The 15,310-nt window shown below is 35.5% G+C and overlaps 1 long non-coding RNA gene across 1 annotated transcript; it reads right to left on the bottom strand.

Annotated features, from left to right (window-relative positions):
* Positions 1 to 4,360: 4,360 nt before the first annotated feature.
* On the bottom strand, positions 4,361 to 13,084 carry LOC128987107 (uncharacterized). Its single transcript, XR_008490192.1, has 2 exons — positions 12,642 to 13,084; positions 4,361 to 6,707 (listed from the first exon to the last, which is right to left on the bottom strand). It is a non-coding gene; the product is annotated as an uncharacterized LOC128987107 (long non-coding RNA).
* Between the last annotated feature and the right edge of the window lie 2,226 nt (positions 13,085 to 15,310).

The following is a 15,310-nucleotide window of genomic DNA, read 5'->3' as shown; positions in this document are numbered from 1 at the left end:
CTCTCAGGCTTGGGCATTGATTGGAGATTTTCAGAGACCTTAGTTTACAGACAGCCCTCATACTTAACTTTTCTGATTATATTCACTATTCAACAATTTGAGAAGCATAGCGATATTATGGGATGGGGATGGTACAGTAGGCAAGTCCGAAGTCCTTCGACAATGGAATCACGGTTGACATGAGCAGTTTAAAACATGATCAGTAAAAAAGAAAGAAAACTATATTTTACATTACGGTATATGACATTACATGTAGTTGGTCAATACACACACATTGTCACATACATGTTTACTTTTAGAAATGTTTAGTTCTGGGGTCTTTTGGCATTTGGAGACCTACAGATTTTTGGCCAGTCCTGTTTTATTGATTTATTGGTTTTAGATCAGTCCCTCCAAGATTTCTCTGATATGCCAGCCAACAATAGTTTGGAATTAACTTTGCATACCCTCTACCTCCCACCCTGAAATATGAATAAAGACATATTGGTGACTTTAATTAGTGCGCTATACATTTAGATAATGTAATACAGTACTAATTGAGATCATAAAAACTAAAAAGATATATGAAACAGTAACATCATAGGAACCTTATTTTTATCTTAAAACATTTGATTTTATATGCATTCATAAATCATAACATTAAAAGTTGTTTCAGGTGAATTCTCTACATTACCGGTACTTAAATCCGTTCGAATTTAGGAAAAATTAGATTATGTTACTTACTGTTTGAGTATGAAATTACATAAATTACTATACCTAATATCCGATTATTGTACGGTATACTTATTAATAACTCGCAACGCTTTGCTGCAAAACAACTTGGAAACTGTGATATCTGGGACGAACACGGGACGCACAGAAGCACTCGCCACCCGCTCATAGAAAAGTTCATCGCTCCTAGGTTCATCACTGCATTATTTGTTGTTAAAAGTTGTCACAGCTTTGAGCTTTGGGTATATACCAAGGTAAAAATGTGGTTTGGATTCCACTATAATTTTTGTACGGGCTATTAATTAACAGCTGTGTCTAAGGAATGTCGGCCTAAGTCACTAACAAGACTACAAAATCGCGCCACTCATCCTACACTCATCTCCATTCATACTTGGCTTAAAATACCTACCGTACTTTGTATGGTCCCCATTTAATAAGAAAGTATATTTTTTGTATTAGGTACTTTGGCAGTCTCAACTTCACTAATGGTAACTTAGCTGTAATTTAAATGGTCTCTCTATGGTCTGGCTTTAACCTAAATCTAGTATACCATATTTAGTTTACAAAAAAGATTGACACTACGATTTGATTGGTCAATTTTGGGATGGGCCATCTTGCAGTGTTTTGTACTGTGCCCATGAGCCACAGTTCGAGAACCCTTGTGATATGGATTCCATCTTTTAGTGTAAAATGTCAAGAGGACTTCTTAGACTAATAAGACTTGCAGTATGTAAAACATAATTACAAATATCTTACAAGAAACTGAAGGGGTTTGAAACTTTTCACTTAAAAAAACTTTTACATGATTGCCATGTATACAACTTCTCTGATTGTCTCCACAAATCACAGGTTTCTGTTCAAAGTTATCGTAATTAATTGGAATATAATATTAATTTGGAAGTTATACGATTTGTTATGAATCCACATTGCAATACACAGCATCAACAAGCATAAGAACATTTGCCAGAAGAAACTTTAATACTTTTTCAATGAAATGGCAACCATACAAATTAGGTATTTTAAGCCAAATATGAATTAGAGTTATACAATACAAAATGAGATCTTAGACACTCCAGGTATCACTGCTAAACTGCACAAAGTTAAGCAGCAGCAGTGATGTTATTTTAGTTTAGGTGACAGAAGAAATAATAATAACAATTAATTACTATAAAATCTCTTTTAATGAATTCACACATTAGTAAAACATGACAGGAGAAGCAGGTGGTTTCAAATTATTTTATTGTTTTAAATTTGGTTTTAGAAAATATGTTAACATTTTTTAATTTAAAGGATCAAGAAAAACATTTTCTACAATAAAACACAAGCTACAGACTGCAAAATAGAATTAGAAACGAACTGGTAAGATGTTGACACATCTTCCTTTCTTATAAATGTGGTATACACAGGTTTAATTTGTTTTTTTTCCATTGACACTAGAAAGCTAAATACCCCCGCCCCAGCAAACCTGCTGACTAAGTGAATTTCCATTTGCCTGAATTGATTTTCAATTAAGTGTATTTAATTAACGTTAGGTTTAATGAGTACCTAGGCTTGCTGCTACAGGGAGGGTAAAAAGTGTTTTTTTATTAAAATATTAAATACCTACTTAGTATAAAATAAATAAATTTACCAAGTTTTATCAAAATATAAGTTATCCATAAACAAGCAAACAAGGCCATTTTACAATATTCTCCAAAAGAATAACATGGGAATTTTAAAATAACATTTTTTTGTATTTTATCCGTAACCAATAATTGTGCAAAAACACTTTGATATAACTAAATTATTTGTTTTTTAAGCTCTACAAAATAGTTTGGAAAGAAATTGTGAAATTTTGTGTTTTTAGGGTAAAAAATGGGAAAAACAGAATTTTACCCCATAAAACCCCCGTTTCCATAGTCCGATCATGCTGGTTCGCGAACTCCTTCGAATAAATGTAGGTTTACATGTTTGTACCAAATTTCATCAAAATCGGATAATTTTTGCTCAAGTTATGGCGCTAACGGACACATATATATATATATATGAATTTGAACGGATGTTGTTTTTGGCATCTAGGGACCTCAAAACAAAAAAGTAAATCGGTCCTGGGTCCAGGTCTTACCATGAGTACCACGGTAATAGCTTATTCCCTATATGGGAAATTCGCTAAAAGATATTACACCTCCGCCTCAGCAAACTACACAGTTTACTTATTCTCCATATGAATAACATAGAAATTTAAAAATTTACATTTTTTTGAATTTTCTCCATAACCAATGACCATACAAAAACACTACTGGTTCGCGAACTCGTTCAAATGTAGGTTTACAAGCTTGTACCAAATTTCATCGAAATCTGATAATTTTTGCTCGAGTTATCGTGCTAACGGACACACACGTCTATATATATATGAATTTGAACAGATTGTGTTTTTGACCTATGAGGACATCAAAACGAAATGTACATCAGTCCCAGGTCCAGGTCTTACCATGAGACCTATGGTAATAGCTTATTCCCTATATAGGAAATTCGCTAATAAGGATTTCCCAAAAAAATATGATTCGGTGGACAACCCTTAACAAGTACACGTAGTTCCTTAAATGAAAACATAGGCCAACAGTCGTGGGCTGCATAAGTTAAAGGGGCTTTGCAGTCATAGATTAAAACTGGAAACAAAACTTCAAAAGGGTTTATCATGTATAGAATGGCAGAACGTTTTGTAGACTTAATAATCTGTTATCATTTGCCATTAACTTACAACTTAGCATATGCTCATTTGCCCAAGAAATTACATTTTCTTTTGAAAGTCTTTTCAGTTGTTTCCTTTCAGTATACCTCAAAAGTGCAATCCAAGTTTGTTAGATTTGTGGTCTAATTTTCACACATAAAAAACATTAAACCTGTGTGTAATTTTTAACATATATTTTTTTTACCAGATGAATATGAAAATTTGTATTGGATGAACTTGGCTACTTTTGCCTAGAAAGAATATTTTAATGCAAAATGTGTAAGGTATTTTACCAAATTTGCATGGCAAATTACAATAACAACATTTTTTAGCTTTATTAGGAGGTAATAAGCAGTTTAATAATGGACTGAATCTTGGAAGTGCAAAACTCGTTACAGTACTAAAATAAGATACCCTCTTTTCTCTTTAATGACATCATTAATGCACGGTACAGTAGACTCCCTCTTACCCGGACTCCTCGGGACCGAGGCCAGTCCGGATAACGGTTTTAACGGTTAAACCGAAGTCCCCAAAAACTTGTAAAATAACGGACCATTTAAATGCGTATTTGACTTAAATTTAGGAAAGTAATGTATTTAGACACGTGATCAGTGGTCTCAAATCTTTCCTACAAGAACGGTCGTTTCAGTACCGCCCACTTCCTGCCGATCTAGTCCGGTTAAACCGATGTATTGATAAAAATTGTCAGGTTAAAGGGATATCATTTCCGCCGAGTGTGGTCCGGTTAAACCGATGTCCGGTTAAAATGTGTCCGGATAAGAGGGAGTCTACTGTATTTAAAATAACAAAAAAATAAAACTAATAAAACTATACATATATGTAACAAAAATCTTAACAACTACCATAAATCAGTCAAAATAATTATTCCAAATTTAATGTTCACATAAAAGAGCATAAGGACAAAGTGAGTAAAACACGATCACTTCTATGTATATTTAACACAATAATTACCACGTATAGCATTATATTATGTTACACAGAAAACAGGTACATGAAACATTATCTCTCTATGCAAATTTGTATTACAGATTTAGGAATATAACTGGATTGCACATATATACCCTTTTAAAATATTTACAACAAACATTATTTAAATGCTTTTGCAAGAAAACAGTACATAAAGTAAGTTACTTACACCAGCATACAATACTTCTAAACTAAAATGTATAGCAACATCTAGAACCCTAGCACCTGTTCAGTATGACAGAAGTGAGGAAATGTTTGCTAAAAAGTGTTCAGACATTTTAAAATTTACCTGTTTATTTGAAATGTATCCAACAAATGTAATGTATAATTTATACAAATTTACTCACTTAATATTTTTCAAAATATTAACCTTCAGTAACTAGTTTTGGCATAATAAGGGTAGCTAACAGAAAATCAGCATAACACTTGACCTAACTTTTTGGAGAAAACAATAATTAATCATACTTGCATCACTCAATCATGATTCTTAAACAAAACTGATTCCACATTACACATACAGTAGCCATAAGCCGGTTCATGGCCCACAAGTCATGTACTTCAAATGGCAATGTGGCTGTCTTTGCTACTGTAGGCCTACCCATTTAAACTAATCCCCAAATAAGTTTGTACAAATCTAGTCAAATGTACTTAGTGCCTTCACAAGAGAGTCACGTGGACAGTTGACTTAGCCTGCATTATGTAATATCAATATCAGGATTATCTCACAACACCTGTGCTACATGGTGCACACGGAATGTCCCCTAAATTTGTAATCTACTTCAAATGTGACCTTATAATAATAATAAAAAATAATTATGTTCCAAACCAACAGATAAAAAAAATATATTTTTATGGTTTTATAGTCTTATGAATACAAACGGATACTCAGTTATACTTTCTAAACCATAAAATCCTGAGTTGTTTATTTGCAGGTATAAAAAGCTCAAAATAACCATTTTCAGTGTAACTTTAATTCTAAATTAAGTTCAAATACAGGTAGTCCTTGATTTACACAATCCTTAATTTACCTAATTCAGCATTATGTGATCCAAAAAATCCGAAAACACAATTATTTTGTTAGGTATTAAAAATTTACTTACTTATTTTTAGTTTATTACCATATTTTTCAAAATTTGAATTTTTCCAATTTTTTATCAAGCGGTTAGAGGATATTGTAACTTTTGTATTTTTTGAACTTCTAATGGCAAAAATTCCTGAAACAATTAGTTATCAAATAACTTCCTGATTAACACTGTATGTAGTAGTGCTAATGTAGAAATTTAATAAACCTTGTGAGTTACTTAAACTATTCAGTGAAACTTTTACTAGATAATAAATATGTATATTGTGAACTATCTATATGTAAAACATTTATTTGATGCTAAATAATTAAGAATATGCATTTTTCAGAGGTCTAATTATTATAAAATCATTTAATATTCAATAACTCAATACGTTTGTAGACCGTTAACAGCTGCTGGTTTCTTCAGACAAAAATCTCCATTTCCTCTTTAAAATTAATTTACCAATTAGTAAACAAACATTAACGAAACAAATAAGGTATACAAAGAAAACTTGGATCAATACATTACAGTATACGGTTTGTTCTCCAGATCCCTAATATTGAAACGAGTTTATTTCCTGAGATCAAACATATTACCTGAGCAACGCACTGAATCAGTTGTTACTGATCAATACCATTTGACTCAGTTTTGTCATTTGATACCACATCAGTATAACTTTGCAAGGATTCTGACTGTGAAGTAAAAGAGCTTTTAGAACTCGAGTCTATTTCACTAGGAACCAAACACTGAGGTAAAAACACAGAACTCTTACTTTTCTTATTTACATTATTTGTCTTTTTTGGTTTGAGTTTATATTCAGTAAAAGTGACAGTAACATTATTGACCGTAATAGCTAAGGAACGTCCAGATTTACGGTCTATATTGCTAATTTTAGCTGTATGTGCTTGTTTGCTTCGTTTTCCTAACCGACCCACCTTGACATTTTGTTTGTTTTTATTTTTATTTGATGGATCCTTTTGTTTGCTTAGATGGTGTTTCTTATGATTCTGATGACTCGTAGGTCTATATTGCTGAGTAGCCAGTACTGGGTTGATGCTGGATTGTCTACTGGAACTTCCACGTCTTACATGACACATCTTACATTTGAAGGATTCTGCTTTGTTTTCAAATGTACAAAGGGGACAATTCCAGTAGGGTTTCAATGTTTTAAATTCACTATTCTCAGATTTATCTTCTTCTTGACTCATTTTTGGTTAAGTAATAAGTAGTTTATGCTGTAAAAAAACAAAAACCACAATTATAAGAAGCTTAATAATTGTGTGTTTAAAAGAAAATTCAATTGGACAGACAAAATGTTACATAACAAACAATGAGACACAACCCTCTATTTGAATCTGGAATTTTAAAATTAGCTTCAACAGAGATGGTTAACAAGTTTAGTTGCTCTCCTACTTCAGACCCCTTTATTCGGAAGGACTCACGTGCCGGTTGGAACAACTTGGGTTTGTATTAACTTACTTTACTTATAGTAAAACTTGTATTTTACCAAGTGTAGGCAGTATTCATCACTATCACTACCGTACTTTCATCTTTCTGAAAACAGCTTCAATGAATCACTCCCTGCAAATGTCCTATGCATAGATTCAGTCATCTTATATAAGTTCCCATAGAGGACTAGTTGGTTCAACCATGGATGAGTGACGAAGTTAAGTGTGTTGCCGGTTTGTCTGACCTTGATTGAGTGACAGCAGAAGTCAAATCAAAGCTAAAACTGATTAGTGTTTATAATATTCTTGAACTGTGGTATATGCTCAAAATTGTTATAAAACACTCCCACTGCAGCAAACCTGCAGACTATTTACCTGATTTGATTTTCAATAAAATCTATTCTAATAACATTTGTTTAACGAGTTCTGTACCTAGGTTTGCTGCTTCAGGGAGGCTAAGGCCCCGTCCTAGCTGGACGTCAAGAGTGACGCGACCGAGAGATCCAAACACATGGTAAGTAATAGGAGTGACCTAGCTGAGCAGCAAGAGCGGCGTCGTGCTTGTCGGTCGTGCTACAAGCACTTCAAGATACAAACATGTTTGTATTTGATAGCACTACACCGGCGATGTGACAAAGCGGCATCTACCACAGCTGCCTCAGCCCATGACGTGTTGCCTTGTCGCAGTTCATTTTAGTCTTTTAAAGGTGTTTTACATTTTAGTTTTTACATTTTTCGTAGGCCTATGTTTTATTAGGCCGGTATTAAAATGACGTCTCTAAATCGTCCTAATATTGGTAGAAGGCCTACATTCCAGTTACATTACAATTGTTGTGTATTTAATTTAGGTTCAGCCCATTTTGGCATACATGCATAAACACAGACTCATTGCTAGTTATTCCTCTTTTCCTAGTTGGCAATCCTGCCAGTGACGTAGCATTACCTACTCCTTTTCCCTCTTATCTTTCTTCATGTCAATGTCAACTTACATTCCCGCCCGCTACCTACCGCTTATCACGCACCAGTTTGTGCCTTGAACTTTCTTTAAACCGTGATCAGTTTTAAACTCAATAAATATCGTGTCTCGCCTCCGGGATTCTCTTTGTGTCCGTAAACGGCGTTATCCACTACGGCAGGATGATCTCCGCTGGACCAAGGGGCCCCTGAGAATTCTACACTCCACACTCCAGGCCACCGACCACGCTTCGTACATAGAAGAAAGGTTCGGTCGTGAGTGATACTTTAATTTTACTATTAGATAAGACTTTATTAATTATTTTCTTTCAAGTTTCAGATGTGTCAATTTAACTGCTCAATTTATTCCAACGTCATAATATAATACAGTCCACTAATTAAATTACATAGCTAATTCAATTCTCAAACAATCCACAACACATTTGGTCCTTCGAGCCAGATTATAAACTATTTTGCTATGGATATTGTTATTCAATCAATTAATTTTAACTGAAATTCAGTTTTCCTTTTATCATCCAAAAAGTCAAGCTATTGCTGACATTTCAATCTCGAACAGGAATTTTCATTCAAGATAAGAAGTGTCGTGAATTTGCCGGTATTTCCAACAGGGATGCCAATCACTGGTGCACAAACTATCAATATCCCTACTTTTCCCACATATCCCGTACGTTTTAGAAAAATCCCCGCTCCAATAAAAATCCCTGATTATCCCTTAGGATCTAAAAATATCCCTGCATCTAAAATTATCCCTATTCTTCCCATTTTTCCCCTTTGTTTACATTTTTAAACAATGAGGTTATGTTGACATTTATTAATAAGTGAAATTTATTGAAGTGATTTTTCCTGCCATTTCATTTAAATTGTGCACACTTATGAAGATTGAAATTGAAAATTGACTCTTTAAAAATTACTGAGTATAACTTGAATTTTCTGTGAAACTTATATCCTCAAGATACCTACTATTTATATTGAAGATTTTACATTTTATTTTATTTCCTGAAGAAGCATATTCTTATTTATTTTTACTATTCAAGAGGATTTAAGATTGATCTACTGCACACATTATCCTTTGTTAATCAGTGCATAATACATGCAAGTTGATAAGCTCACAGTAGAGATTGAAGATTGTTTCTATAGTATTAATATTGATTAAATTTAAATTACTCTGTAAAACTGGGAGTAAATATCAATAGATTTATTGCAGAAAAATATTAATTTTACTGTCAATTTATTTACTGCATTGAACATTACCTCAATTCAAGCACTGTGTATGCAATTCCACTGTGCCACTGTGAAGTGCGGAGCGTGGGAAACGTTTAATAAATTTATTTATTAGGCCCCTAATTAACAGCTGTGTCTAAGGAATATCTCGGCCTTATTCACTAATAAGACTACAAGATTGTGCCACTCATCCTACACTCATCTCCATTCATCTATCTATATAAATAAAATTAGAGTTTTGTCTGTACATTGCTCAGAATCATAAACTTTTAGGTTATTTTTACGTTTTATACATTAAAGAAACCGAAACAAGTCTCATCTAAATTTCTGTCTGTCTGTCTTCCGGTCTGTCACGGCCCAAGAGCCATTTTACGCAGTCTTCTCCTGAAAAACGAGAGTAGGCTACCTATCAAGTTCCAAATCATTTTAATGTATTCACTGGATTGGGGAGATTGCCTTTAGCCATTAAAATATGGCGTCACTACTTTGTAAATAAAATGACGGACGTTTAAAAACCCAATTTTGTGTGATAATCCTTGGTTTTGTAAAGTTTTCCCAATTTTTATCACATAATCATCTATGAAATAACGAACAGCTGTTCGAATCAAGATTATTTCTTCTAGCTGTCACTGATATGTTTACATTGAATGTTGTTTACAAATACCGCAACCATTCCCGATCACGTTTTGAAAGCAAATCCAAACCAAGTAAGATTCAGTGGCGGCGATAAGAACCCGCGGTCCCCCCCCGCAAGTTTTTTTGCCGGGCCCCCCTCTCCCAATGATCTTTAAAAAAATTTTCCCATGTATTACCGCCTAAACTTGCAATTTTGCAATATACTTGAAGTTTTTATTACTAAAGTTTTTAGTACATTATTAATGGCTTAGTATAAAATAAATAAATTTGCCAAGTTTGATCAAACTATATCCATTAACAAGCAAACTACAACATTTTCAATATTCTCCATAAGAATAACATGGGAATTTCAAATTTATAGGTACGGTAATAATTTTTGTATTTTCTCCGTTACCAATAACCATACAAAAACACTTTGATATACTAAATTATTTGTTTTTATAAGCTCTTTAATAAGGTCTAGAGATAAATTGGGAAATTTTGTGTTTTGAGGGTCAAAAATGAGAAAAACCAATTTTTACCCCATAAAACCCCGTTCCCATGGTCCGATCATGCTAGTTCGCGAACTCATTCAAGTTTATCCCGCCTTACACCCTTAAACCAAATTTCATCAAAATCGACAAAAATTACTCAAGTTTATCGCGTTCTATGAAATCATATGATTTTATTTATTATTTAGATAAAATGTTTATTGTATTTGTTAGATATAAAAACAAAATGACTTTGACATAATTGTCAAAACCAGTTGTTGTTAAATAAAATGAATTTCAAAAAAAGGGTACTTAGTTTTTAATAATGCATATTTATATATTACATCTATCTAGCCTATATATACATACCGGTATATAAAAATTTAAGCGAATGGTGTTTTTTGCCTCTGGGGACATCAAAATGAAAAAGTAAATAGGTCTTGCCGTACCACCTACGGTAATAGCTACTTCCCTATAGCACAGAAAACGTACTACTATAACCCAGAATGCCAACCGCATGGTAAAAAGCATTAAGCGGTTTGAGAGAGCTTTGCCTTTCAATCCGTAGGCAGCGCCACCAGCGTTGCTATGCTATTGCATGGCAACGCTGGTGGCGCTGCCTACGGATTGACAGGCAAAGCTCTCTCAAACCGCTTAATGCTTTTTACCATGCGGTTGGCATTCTGGGTATAGTAGTACGTTTTCTGTGCCTATAGGGAAATTTGCTAATACTAAAAGCTTATGGGAGGGGGGGGGAAACAAGTCCACGACGTAGGTGTACCATATTCTGATAATTTGTACCATAATGTTACAATAGTTTGACACTCATACCATCATGTAACCACAATTTCTGTTTAGGTCGGCAATATGCAAAATCAGGCGATATTTCTAATAAAACAGCTCATGGCTATTTCCCGTGACGTCATATCACGCCACCATCACACCACCTTTCCGAACAAGCCTAAATCCCCTCTCCTCACGTCAGTCCACACCATGTATTAGTCCCGTCAACACCGTATACCCTTTGCGGCCCTCTGAGCCCTTTTAAAATGTAACAAGTGTATTTATTACAACGCCCCATCCCTGACCCCAAAACGTACAGTACGATGACGACGTATCGTACAGTAGGAAGTTGTGAAGGAAGTAGTAAAGGCTGGCATTGCGGAGTGTGGGAACCGTTTGTGGCAGTTACATTAATGTATATCTTCAATACTTGTGGGAAGGGAGGGAAACAGGACCACAATGTAGGAAGTGGTGAATGAAGTAGTAAAGGTTAGCAGTGCAGAGTGTGGGAACACTTAATGGCAGTTACATTAATGTATACTGCAATACTGAAATGTTATGGGAAGGGAGGGAAACAGGTCCAAGACGTAGGAAGTGGTGAAGGAAGTAGTGAGGCAAACAGTCCAGAGTAAGGGAACGCTTTGAGGCAGTTAGTATCGGCAAATATTTACTGTATCTACACTAGGATATGATGTAATTTTTAGATGTCTACTTACAGTTTTTTTTTTTTTCACGCTGAATCCACATAGCCTATGCAACCAGTTTATGTCGGAGAGATTCCTAAGTGGCCGTAAAACGAAGGTTAAGATTACGAATCTAAGGATAATTGAGCGGTACCGGTACTGAAGGTAATATGGCGTGGTCTGGACGGGTCCGTATGTGAACTGAGTGAGGAGTGAGGACTAGGTGAGGAGGAGAGCAAACAGCTGTTTATACTTGACTTAATGCAGAATGAAATCAATTTGTTTTGAAACCAAATAATCAGTTATTATTTAGGCATGTGAGGAAGGTAGGTCGGGTTTTACGGAGATTCGTGTCTGTAAGTGTTTTGATGTGAGGTTAGATTCTAGGTATTAAAGGTTAGGTTATAATGAAACGACTTCATTAATTTATGCTACTTCCAGACTGTTTTTTGCAAAATTAAAATGGTGGGTGAAACACAATGAAATAACAATAGGCCTACCAAAAATGCTTACACAGTTTTGACGGATCTGTAACCTCAAAGCCCCAGCGTATGGTGGTAGACTGAGACGAGGCAGGATGGTAGCAGGAGACACTTGTCCTGAATCCTAGCGGGGGAGCAGGAACTTAAAAATATTACGTCATTGGACTGACAGACCGAAGACACCAATCTAGAGTTAATTAAAAACCATGAAACATTTGATTGCTCTGCTCAACTGGCTTTTATTAGTTGTTAATCTTGAGTGACCTAGGCCTAGGGTACCGGTACTGTAGCTTAGAATTCAAGTAATTATAGGGCTAGGCCTATAGGTCCTTAAGTTAGTTTGTGGATAGAGTGGGCTACCTGAAACTAAACTTAAGTTATCGTTTAAAAAATGCTTCGAGCCCTAGCCATTGAAGATAGGCCTAGGACTGTTTTTAAATTGAATGGTTTAAGTTAACAGTCTTAACTTACCTAATTAAACCTAGACCTGCAATTCAGCTGCATGTTCTTCATTATCAGCGGTTTGTACGGAAATTGAATTCAATAGCATTGTGGCCCTTGTGCATGTTATATCCAGAAAATACCCCAGTTGCTTCGTTGCTTGGCTCTTGTTCTATTCTAAGTCTATGATTTGACGAAAAACGCACAATCGCCAATAGGAAGGAAACTTAGATTCCATTTTGTATCTTCATCGTACATTTAGTGACGAGTCCTCTATTTTCACGTCCACCTCTCTTTGTATCCGTAAGTAAGGCCTGCCCTAGATAAGAAAGATTAAAGATTATATAGGAGCCACGAAATAGTTTATTATCCATTGATTGATACAATTACAAATAGGTTTAAAATATTTTGGTAATTCTAATGAAAGGTCCTTCTTCCTTCTTCGTATACTGTATACTCATTCTCCTTCCTTGTCCCTGTCCTTGTTTATGCCATGATTTTTTCTTTTTGAGTAGTAAATTTTTACCAATAGCTTTTTTCAACTGTTTGCACGTTGGCTTTTATTTAGTCCTATGAAGCTATATTTTGAATAATGATTCTTCATACTAATATTACTAGGTGGCGTTCGCAGATGCATCCACAAAATTGAGCGGAGTGATCAAGGATTCATTTTATTATATTGTTTTTGTCATCTATATGTATAAAATCCAATGTATGTTTGTATATTTGTATGTTTTTCCTTTATGGACTCCGAAACCGCTCGACAGATTGTAATGAAACTTTTAGGCATTATTAAGCATTATTGAAGGATGGTTTGTGTGAAGTTTGGTGCCGATCCGTCAATAGGGCTCCGCCCCAGTGGCTCTGGAGTTTCCCATGTTAACCTTATGAGTACTCATATTTAAATGGAATAAAAGAATCTTAACAGCTGGTGCAGCTAAACAATTTGATTCTGTGATGTTCAATAGCATTAAAAAGTTAATAGGTTTACCAACAGGGTGCAGCACTATATTTTTTTTTAATTTACGAGAACAGCTAATTTGCAACCAAAAGGTGAGTGAGCGTAGCGAACGAACTTCAACCAGGACGTGATTGAGCCATGCGAACGAGCTCATTTTGAAAATGAACGAGCATGTGACATAAAACCACAATAGGACAGGACGACGTCTGTCGGGCCAGCTAGTCTATATTTATAAAAGAGGAAGTTTGTATATATATTTATATGTATATATATTTGAAATTGATGGACTCCGAAACCACTCGACAGATTGAAATGAAACTTTCAGGCATTATTAAGCATTATTCAAGGATGGTTTGTGTGAAGTTTGGTGCAGATCCGTTAAAAGGGCTCCGCCCCAGTGGCTCTGGAGTTTCTCATAATAACCTTATGAGTACTTATATTTAAATGGAATTAAAATATCTTAACAGCTGGTTCAACTTTGATTCTGTGATGTTCAATAGCATTGAAAAGATAATAGGTTTGCCAACAGGGTGCAGCACTATTATTTTTTTAAATTTATGACATCAGCTAATTTACGACGAAAAGGTGAGCGAGCGCAGCGAACGAGCTCCAACCTAAAGGTGAGTAAGCGTACTTAAACGAACTTCAACCAGGACGTGATTGAGCGATGCGAACGAGCTCATCTTGAAAATGAACGAGCATTTGACATAAACCACATTGGGACAAGACGACGTCTGTCGGGCCACCTAGTACTACATAAAAACAGTCGTCATTAGTGCATGTGTTGCGGGTCTAAAGTAGCATTTTTACTCTTTAGGGGAAAAAAATCGTGTTTAGCCTCTATGGAGTAAAACTCAGCTGTTGTCAACTCAGTTGTAAATTTCTATTGTAAACGATTGAATACGTATCGAAATATGGCCCCGGCCACACGAGGCGAATTTAAGCCGCGCGCTTTATCTTCGCGCGAAGTTACCTTTACCTGGAAGTTTTATACCTGGCCACACGGGGCGGATGAACCACTTCCTGTTGGGTTTTCCCAGTATCAGTACTCTATTTAAACATTGTTCAGTTCACTCTTTTTAGTCGTGGACGAAACATTATGTTAGTTTGTGCATTAGAAGCGTTAACCAAATGTTAACAGGGGTCCATCCCTTCCTAACGGAAAAACCATTTGTGTTCCAAACTTTTTACGAGCACATGCGAAACCATAGTTCGGAGTTATTTTGGTTATTACCGTATGTATGTGTTTGGTGTTACTGCATCGTTCGACAAGTTACTTGAATTGCGCCAACAGCCAAAGAAGATACACTCATGAGAAGTTCAATTAGTAATGAGGAACGTCTGACAATAACATCAAACATTTTTTGAACACCACACAACCGGTAACAAACACACAAAACAAACTAAAAAAGCACTGGAAGTGTCCGAAGAATATCTCCAATTAGCGCGGCTGCCGCGCGGTCGAACCGGTTCCTGTGGCCACTCTCATAAGACTACGTGTGTCATCCCCCCCAACGCGGCTTAACTTCGCGCGGTCGGGGGACGACATGGCGCGGCTCAACCGCACATGCGGCTAAACTTCGCCTCGTGTTGCCACTCTCATATTTTTCAATGTGTTGTCGAGCCCCTTAACTTCGCGCGGATTAACTTCGCGCGGTTAAACCGCGTCGTGTGGCCGGGGCCTAACATGGTTTAATTCACTCGTTCTCGTTGTAGTCATGGAAGAAACACGTATGTT

The sequence above is a fragment of the Macrosteles quadrilineatus genome, unplaced genomic scaffold, assembly GCF_028750875.1.
Source record: "Macrosteles quadrilineatus isolate MER2022 unplaced genomic scaffold, UCM_ALF_1.0 Scaffold_2__2_contigs__length_208266976, whole genome shotgun sequence".
Taxonomy (NCBI): domain Eukaryota; kingdom Metazoa; phylum Arthropoda; class Insecta; order Hemiptera; family Cicadellidae; genus Macrosteles; species Macrosteles quadrilineatus.
This window is presented reverse-complemented; position numbering and strand designations above follow the sequence as displayed.